The following is a 7,976-nucleotide window of genomic DNA, read 5'->3' as shown; positions in this document are numbered from 1 at the left end:
ACATGAGCTGGCTTTCTGGATCCCATTACCTATGATAAAGCAGGGAGGGGCTTGGTCCTGCCTCAACCAAATGTAACAAGCTTACCTGTCCCCCATGGGAGAACTTACCCTGTTGGAGGAGGGGATGAGGGGAGGGAAGGGTAGGGGGGCAGGCAGGGGGAGGGAGTGAGAGGAGGGATGAGAGTGGGAATGGTGGTTAGTATGTAAAATGAGTAAATTTTTTTTTTATTTTTTTTGTTATTTATTATATTTGTGTTTTAATTTTACACATCAGCCATGGGTTATCCTGTCCTCCCTGCTCCCGTCCCGACCCCCACCATCCCCAAGCCCCTCCCCTCCACTCCCATCTCCTCAAGGGCCAAGACTCCCCTGGGGATTCATTTAAACATGGTGGATTCAGTACAGGCAGGTCCAGTCCCCAACATCCAGGCTGAGCAAAGTGTCCCTGTGTAAGCCCCAGGTTCCAAACAGCCAGCTCATGCACTAAGGACAGGTCCCAGTCCCACAGCCTGGGTGCCTCCCAAACAGTTCAAGCTATTCAGTTGTCTCACTTATCCAGAGGGCCTGATCCAGCTGGGGGCTCCACGGCCTTTGGTTCATAATGCATGTGCTTCCATTAGTTTGTCTATTTGTCCCTGTTCTTTTCCAATCTTGGTCTCAACAATTCACACTCTTACAGTCCCTCCCTCCTCTTTCTCGACAATTGGACTCCTGGAGCTCCACCTGGGGCCTGGCCAAGGATCTCTGCATCTACTTCCATCAGTTATTGGATGAGAGTTCTAGCACGACCATTAGGGTGTTTAGTCATCTGATCACCAGATTAGGTCAGATCAGGCTTTCTCTCGACCATTGCCAGCAGTCTACAGAGGATATATCATTGTGGATTTCTGGAGACCTCTCCAGGACTCTGCCTGTTCCTGTTCTCATGTGATCTTCATTTATCATGGTCTGTTGTTCCTTGTTCTTCCTTTCTGTTCTTGATCCAGCTGGTATCTCCTGCTCCCCTAAGCTTTCTTTCCCTCAAACCTTGCCCTTCATTACTCCCACTGTCGTCCAGGTTGTTCATGTAGAGCTCATCCATTTCTCTGTCATTGGCCAATCCCTGTGTCTTTCCTAGGTTCCCATTTTCTAGGTAGCCTCCCTGGAGTTGTGTAGCAGTCTAGTCATCTTTGTTTTACATCTAGTATCCTCCTATGAGTGAGTACATACCATGTTTGTCCTTCTGAGTCTGGGTTACCTCACTCAGGATGATTTTTTTCTAGATACATCCATTTGCCTGCAAACCTCATGATGTCATTGTTTTTCTCTGCTGAGTAGTACTCCATTGTGTATATGTACCATATTTTCTTTATCCATTCTTCAGTTGAAGAACATCTAGGTTGTTTCCAGGTTCTGGCTATTACAAACAATGCTGATATGAACATAGCTGAGCAAATGCACTTGTGGTATGATTGAGCATTCCTTGGGTATATGCCCAAGAGTGCTACAGCTGGGTCTTAGGGGAGATGGATTCCCAATTTTTTAAGGAAGCACCATATTGATTTCCAAAGTGGCTGTACAAGCTTGCATTCCCACCAGCAGTGGAGGAGAGTTCCCCTTGCTCCACATCCTCTCCAGCATAAGCTGTCTTCTGTGGTTTTTATCTTAGCCATTTTGACAGGTGTAAGGTGGTATCTCAGAGTCGTTTTGATTTTCATTTCTCGCATAATTAGGGATGCTGAGAGAGAGAGAGAGAGAGAGAGAGAGAGAGAGAGAGAAGTAAGGAAGGAAAAAGAGGAGAACAAAGAAAGAATGAAAGCTGAGTATGAGGATTCATCTTTTACTTGAACATGATTTGTACAGAGTTCAATGTGCTCCAAAAGTTAAGGCACCAACAACACATCCTAACTATCAGGAACAAGATACAGTCACCTTTGTATTATGAGATATGTAGCTCAAAAGTGTAGCAAGGCTTTCTCTGTACCGTAGCTCCCAAATAATGACATAAAGACTTCTTAATAATTATGAAAGCTTGGTCTTTAGCTTAGATTGGCTCAGCAGGCTCTTATAACTTAAACTGGTCCTTTTATATTAATCTACATTCTGCCATGTTGAAACTTCCTGTTTCCTCTCCATATCTGGCTGGCAACTCTACTTTTCTTTTCCACAGAGTTCTCTCTGTCCCAGGAAGTCCCGCTTAACCTTTTCCTGCCTAGTTATTGGCCATTCAGCCCTTTATTAAACCAATCGCAGTGACACATCTTCACACAGTGTACGAACATCCCACAACACAAACATTTTAAACTGAACATGTTGCAAGTTGAAAATACATGTAATATGATGAACTTCCAAATAACATGATCACCTAGCAACACAGCACCCCATAGAATAATGGTCATTCGTACATATGATTGTGAGGCTGACTTCCCAGAATCATAAGAAAAAAATTTAACCACCTTTCACTAGCTCAGGAGATCAAAATTCAAAATCCTAATGGACATGGCTTTCACACCATTATAAAGTCAAAAGTCATTAAGTCAAATCATTGTGTGTTAGGAACAATTTGTAATGAATATTTTCAATTATTTTTGCTCCTGGAGTTTTTCAGTTGTCTCTGGAGATTTAGGACTACAGACATAATACCATCTATTAGCTAGCTCTCTGTAGAATGCAAATTAGCAAAGCTCATCAAAGTTATAGCTTTTACATAATAATGTAAGTGACAAAGTAAAGCATAAAACAGCAGACTTCGGTGCTAGCGAAATTTCAAAAACTTCTGCCATACCCTTCAACTGCAAATGCCCACAGGGTCTCATGACAATGTTCGTGTACTTCCTGCTACTGACGTCTGAGCTTAAAAATGTCAAAATGGTCAGTTCTGTATTATTTATAACTGCCAGGAGAAACCAATCCCCAAATTGAAAATGTTCAAGCTGAATCTCCTTTTAGAATTATATGGACATAGTAACATTTTTCCCCACCTAAAAACCTACGTTACTGCATTTTCCTGCCCCCTCTTCACCTTTGTGGACTGTCCCTACTCATACCCATGCCACATGTAATGGACATCCCTTCTGCCCCTGTCCTGGCTTAACTTTTTAAGGGCAGCTGCTGCTTCACAAAGACTCACTGCAGGCAAAGACTCACACTTTCTTTCCTCTGTGGTGCTGTTCACCTGTCACTTCATGGCTTAAAGCTTCACTGTTGCCGAATTTTAGAGACTACATGTTGGCTATGTCAAGCCATGAAAGTGTTGACTAGGAACTGTTTCTGGTGCTCTCAACATTTATTACAGCCCCCAAAGGATGGAAAGGTGCCCATCACTGTTATAATTCCACGTGAACAGCCCAGCAGCCTTGAGTTTTGAGTACTTGATGTCATAGCTACTGACACAACTTTGGATAGTTACTGAAACTTTCTGGGGAGGGGCCTCGCTGGAAGAAACGTGCTGTGGATATCGCTCTGTGTAAATAAAATGCTGTTTGCCCAGTGGCCAGGCAGGAAGTACAGGCAGGACAAGAGAGAAGAGAATTGTGGGAAGTAAAGGCTAGGGTGGAGAGATACTGCCAGCCGCCATGACAAGGAGGATGTAAGGTAATGGTAAGCCACAAGCCACTTGGCAAAGTATAGACTAACAAAAATGGGTTAATGTAAGATAGAAAAAGTAGATAACAAGAAGCTTGCCATGGCCATACAGTTTGTAAACAATGTAAGTTTCTGTGTGTTTACTTGGTTGGGTCTGAGCGTCTATGGGCCTGGCGGGTGAGAGAGATTTGTCTCGACTGTGGGCCAGGCAGGAAAACTCTAACTACAGAAATGTGTTGCTGGAGGTGTGCCTTTCTTTGAATTTATAAGCCAGGTCTCTGGTTGGCTCTCTTTCTCTCTCTGCTTTCTGTCTTCAACAATTTCCCCCACCACATGTCCCTGCTATCATGATGATCTGCCCAAGCACAGAGAGCCAAACAAGAGCAGGCTGAAATCTCTGAAACTAGGAGACAAAACAAGCAATCCTCCACTCTCATCTGTTTTTCTCAGCTATTTGTCACAGTGATAAACAATGTAACTAAAACAGCTTTGTATCAGAACACCAAATTAACAACAATATTTTATACACACACGTACACACACACACACACACACACACACACACACACACACGCACACACACCAATATTGCTAGGGGATGTCTTTCTGTATGCTGTGAATATATGTTGCTCTGACTGGCTGATAAATAAAGCTGCATTGTCCTATGTCAAGGGAGCTTAGAGGCAGACAGAAATCTGAGAGACAGACAGGAAGAATCCAAGAGATAGACAGGAAGAGAGACAGGAAGGAGACAGAGAGAGACACCAGCTGCCGCCAAAGGAACAACATGCCAGCAGACTGGTAAAGCTACAAAACATGTGGCAAAACATAGATTAATAGAAATGGGTTCATTTAAGATGTAAGAGCTAGCTAGCAAGAAGCTTGCCATGGCCATATTTGAAAATAAGCCTCTGTGTATTTATTTGGGACCAAGCATCTGCGGGACATGGGTGGAAGAGATTTGTTTCAACCACAGCTGGGCAGGATATGGGAAAACTGCTGGCAACACGCTATTGTGTACAAAAGCTTTGGTCTGGAAAGTATACAATTATATCCAGAAGAATCTGTCTGGTCACGTCAGAGGAACGATTCTTTGTTTCAGGTAGACTTCTTGAAAGAAAGGGAGTTGGAAGATAAAGACCCAATTTGTTTCAAGTGAAACATTTGACTATAAAACTCACCATGAATCAACATTGGATAGAATTTATATTACCTGGAATTATGTTTCATGTTGGGCTTACATTCCTCTTCCTCTTCTTCTTAGTATTCTTCTTGTTCTAAGTATCAAAAGCTTGAAGATGAGCTAGTACAAAAGCTTGAAGGCATGTATCAACAAGACTAGCTGGATTATTCATTCTTTTACATGTTTAGTCAGAATTCCAGAATGAAAGTCATATCTATTAACTTGCTATTAAAGCAATGACTCAAATTTCCAGCACTCTCTATTCCATTCAGGCTGTAAATTAAAAAAGACCTTTTCATTGGATTTTTTTAACTCCCCCAAACACACACTGCCCCAGAAGACATATGTTGTTGAAACAAGGTGGTTTCCCACAATTTTCCTAACAATGTATCTTCCCCTTTTGCAATCTGTTCAATACAATATTGCCCCAAATAAAAAACAAGGTCTACATATTATATCCATCTTTATGCCATATATCAAATCATCATCAATTTAGCAGTTTTATGTCACATCCATTTGTTAATTCACAGGATGTTTAACTGGGTTTTCTGCTTAGAATGTCAGAGGGATGAAACTGAAGTTCTTCTTGGTCTTGACAGTTCTCTGGAGGCTTTGGTAAAGACTCTTGTCTGGATGGAAAGAGTGGAACAGAGGACCTTGTTGACTGAAAGCCCATAATCACACTCAAGTCCTAAGGACTGTGGCCTTCACAAATGGCTCCTCCATCTTCAAAGACAGGGATAACAGAAAATTCCTTCTCAGGCTTCACTTTATGCTGACATCCTTTTCTATTCTCAGACAGAGAAACTCAAGGTTTCCAAGTGTTCATGATTAGAATGGGCCTGCCTTGACAATCTACTTAATGGTGACGGTTGTGAGGACCATCTTAATGTTCGCCCCACCCCAGCTACTAAAGTTCACGGTGCCTCATCAACTGAGAAAGCATGGCTGTATTGTCATATGAATAGTTGTAGCTTTAATTTCAGTAAGCATAATTTTTAGGCCTTCCTTTTTATTTCTATAACAAAATTTACAACAATAACCTGGTCCATCATTGGTTTTGAGTTATCAACTCTGTAATTTCTATGAGATATCAGTGTTATTTTTCCTTCCATTATGAGGCACTGTATAGAAGATTCCAGCATAGTTAAGACACAACAATCAAGACCAAACCATGGTAAGTTTTCTTCTTCCCTGCTACATACATAGCAGACTGGCTTTCTTCCTTCCTTACATTGCTTTGTTTTATTAAGATAGGGAATGCTCATCTACTTAAAATCTACAGACAGATTGGCATAGAACTACACAAGCTATGATGTTCTGGATGTAAGAAGAATACAGAAATTTTGGTCAGCTCTTGATAAGTCAGCCTGGCTGAGGTCTCCAGCCATAAATGAGAGGATTTACCACTTCCCAGAACTATCAGCTTGCACCCCAAAGCTTGTATTGCAGTAACTAGAAAGTAGGGTCCAGCTACTCCAAAAGTCTGGGGACAGATCTGACAGGTGGTTGAGGGTGGCTGTCCCAGGCATGTGTACAACCTGAGCCTGAGCACTCAAGTACTCAAGTAGGCAAAGGTGTATCCAGATGTGGGTGGGACCAGAGAACAGCTTGGCTGGGGAGGAAACAAAGAAGTCATCTGTCACTCTCCAGCCTCATGTTTAACAAGAGAACTACATTTATTTAAGAGGCAGAATAAATCAAATGGGAAATATGGAAAGCGCACCTTTCCATACCTTCACCAAGTCTATAATAAGCACAGTGGCTTACTCTATTGAAAATTTCTCCTGTTTTAAACAAAAGCTGTAAGGTCTAAAAAAAAAAAAATCCATTTTATAAGAAGATTAGTCAATGCAGTCTCAAATAGCCAGATCACACTGTGAATTTCAATTTCTATTCACATGGCCCTAATTTTACAACGAATTCTTACAGGACTCTCTTTGGGCTCACAACATGGCTGTAATATTGGATGTGATGTTAAATGATTTTCTTGGTGTTTTTGCGGTATCTTTCCAAAGGTGTCATCATCCACAATTGTTTTCATTTTAAAACATGAGAAAACTGAGACTAAATGGTGGCTTTGGCTTACACTTCATGCACCAGGACAGAATAAGAAAATAGTGTTTTTCAACCTGGGCCTTCCCACAGAAAGGTGCTGTGTATCCACGTCTGCTTTGATCCCAGAGTGTCTTATTCTTCTCTTATTCTGGGTTTTACTTATTAGATATGGATTCATTCTTTTTGTTTTGTTTTGTTTTGTTTTGAGACAGGGTTTCTCTGTGTAGCTTTGCACCTTTCCTGGAACTCACTTGGTAGACCAGGCTGGCCTCGAACTCACAGAGATCCACCTGGCTCTGCCTCCCGAGTGCTGGGATTAAAGGTGTGTGCCACCACCACCGGCCTTGGATTCATTCTTAATAAGATTGAAAAATCAATATTGACTGGGAGCCACTTTTAAAGAAAACTAACAAAACTAGCTAATCAAACCCAGCAAAGAACCATACAGTCACCTACATCAAAAGTATACCATCAAGCCTCCTTGTGCTTACCACAGGCTGTGTTCTTACACTGACTGTATAGAAAGAGGAGGCAGAATGAACCTACCCCATGTACACTTCAGCCTAGGCCATTGTGCCTGGTCTGTATTGTGAATGGGGAGACATGAGTATGAGGAAAAAAAAGCCTGGCAGTGGTGGCACACGCCTTTAATCCCAGCACTCAGGAGGCAGAGGCAGGCGGATCTCTGTGACTTTGAGGCCAGCCTAGGCTACCAAGTGAGTTCCAGGAAAGGCGCAAAGCTACAGAGAGAAGCCCTGTCTCGAAAAACCAAAAAAAAAAAAAAAAAAAAAAAAAAAAGTATACCATCACACACCATCCTACATGCTTGACTTCAATATTTCGGGGGGAAGTATGGTTGCCTTAGAAGAAGGATCATTAGCAATACCTTCTGTCATTGCCTTGTGTGACATTGTGTGTGTGTTCAGGAGCTCCACTTTGATTCATCCAATAAACTATTTTAAGTAGAATATAATAAAAACATTTTAAATGTAATAATATTTTAATAGTTTTTCCTTCATAATAAATATTGGAGTAGCTAATTTAGGGACTGGTTCACCATCAAAACATAGTTGGCATTTTCTTTGGGCCACCAGCCAGCTCCCAAATAAAGACAGGGAGACTTATTAATTATGAATGTTCAACCTTAGCTTAGGCTTGTCCCAATAGCTCT

At 41.7% G+C, this 7,976-nt stretch overlaps 1 non-coding gene across 1 annotated transcript; it reads left to right on the top strand.

Moving 5' to 3' along the window:
- The first annotated feature begins 7,279 nt into the window (after positions 1 to 7,279).
- Positions 7,280 to 7,412, top strand: LOC118594382. The gene has a single exon (XR_004946371.1). It is a non-coding gene; the product is annotated as a small nucleolar RNA SNORA51 (small nucleolar RNA).
- Positions 7,413 to 7,976: the final 564 nt, after the last annotated feature.

This window comes from Onychomys torridus, chromosome 12 (assembly GCF_903995425.1).
Source record: "Onychomys torridus chromosome 12, mOncTor1.1, whole genome shotgun sequence".
NCBI classification, from domain to species: domain Eukaryota; kingdom Metazoa; phylum Chordata; class Mammalia; order Rodentia; family Cricetidae; genus Onychomys; species Onychomys torridus.
Note: the sequence above shows the minus strand (reverse complement) of the source record. Positions and strands in the feature narration are given on the sequence as shown.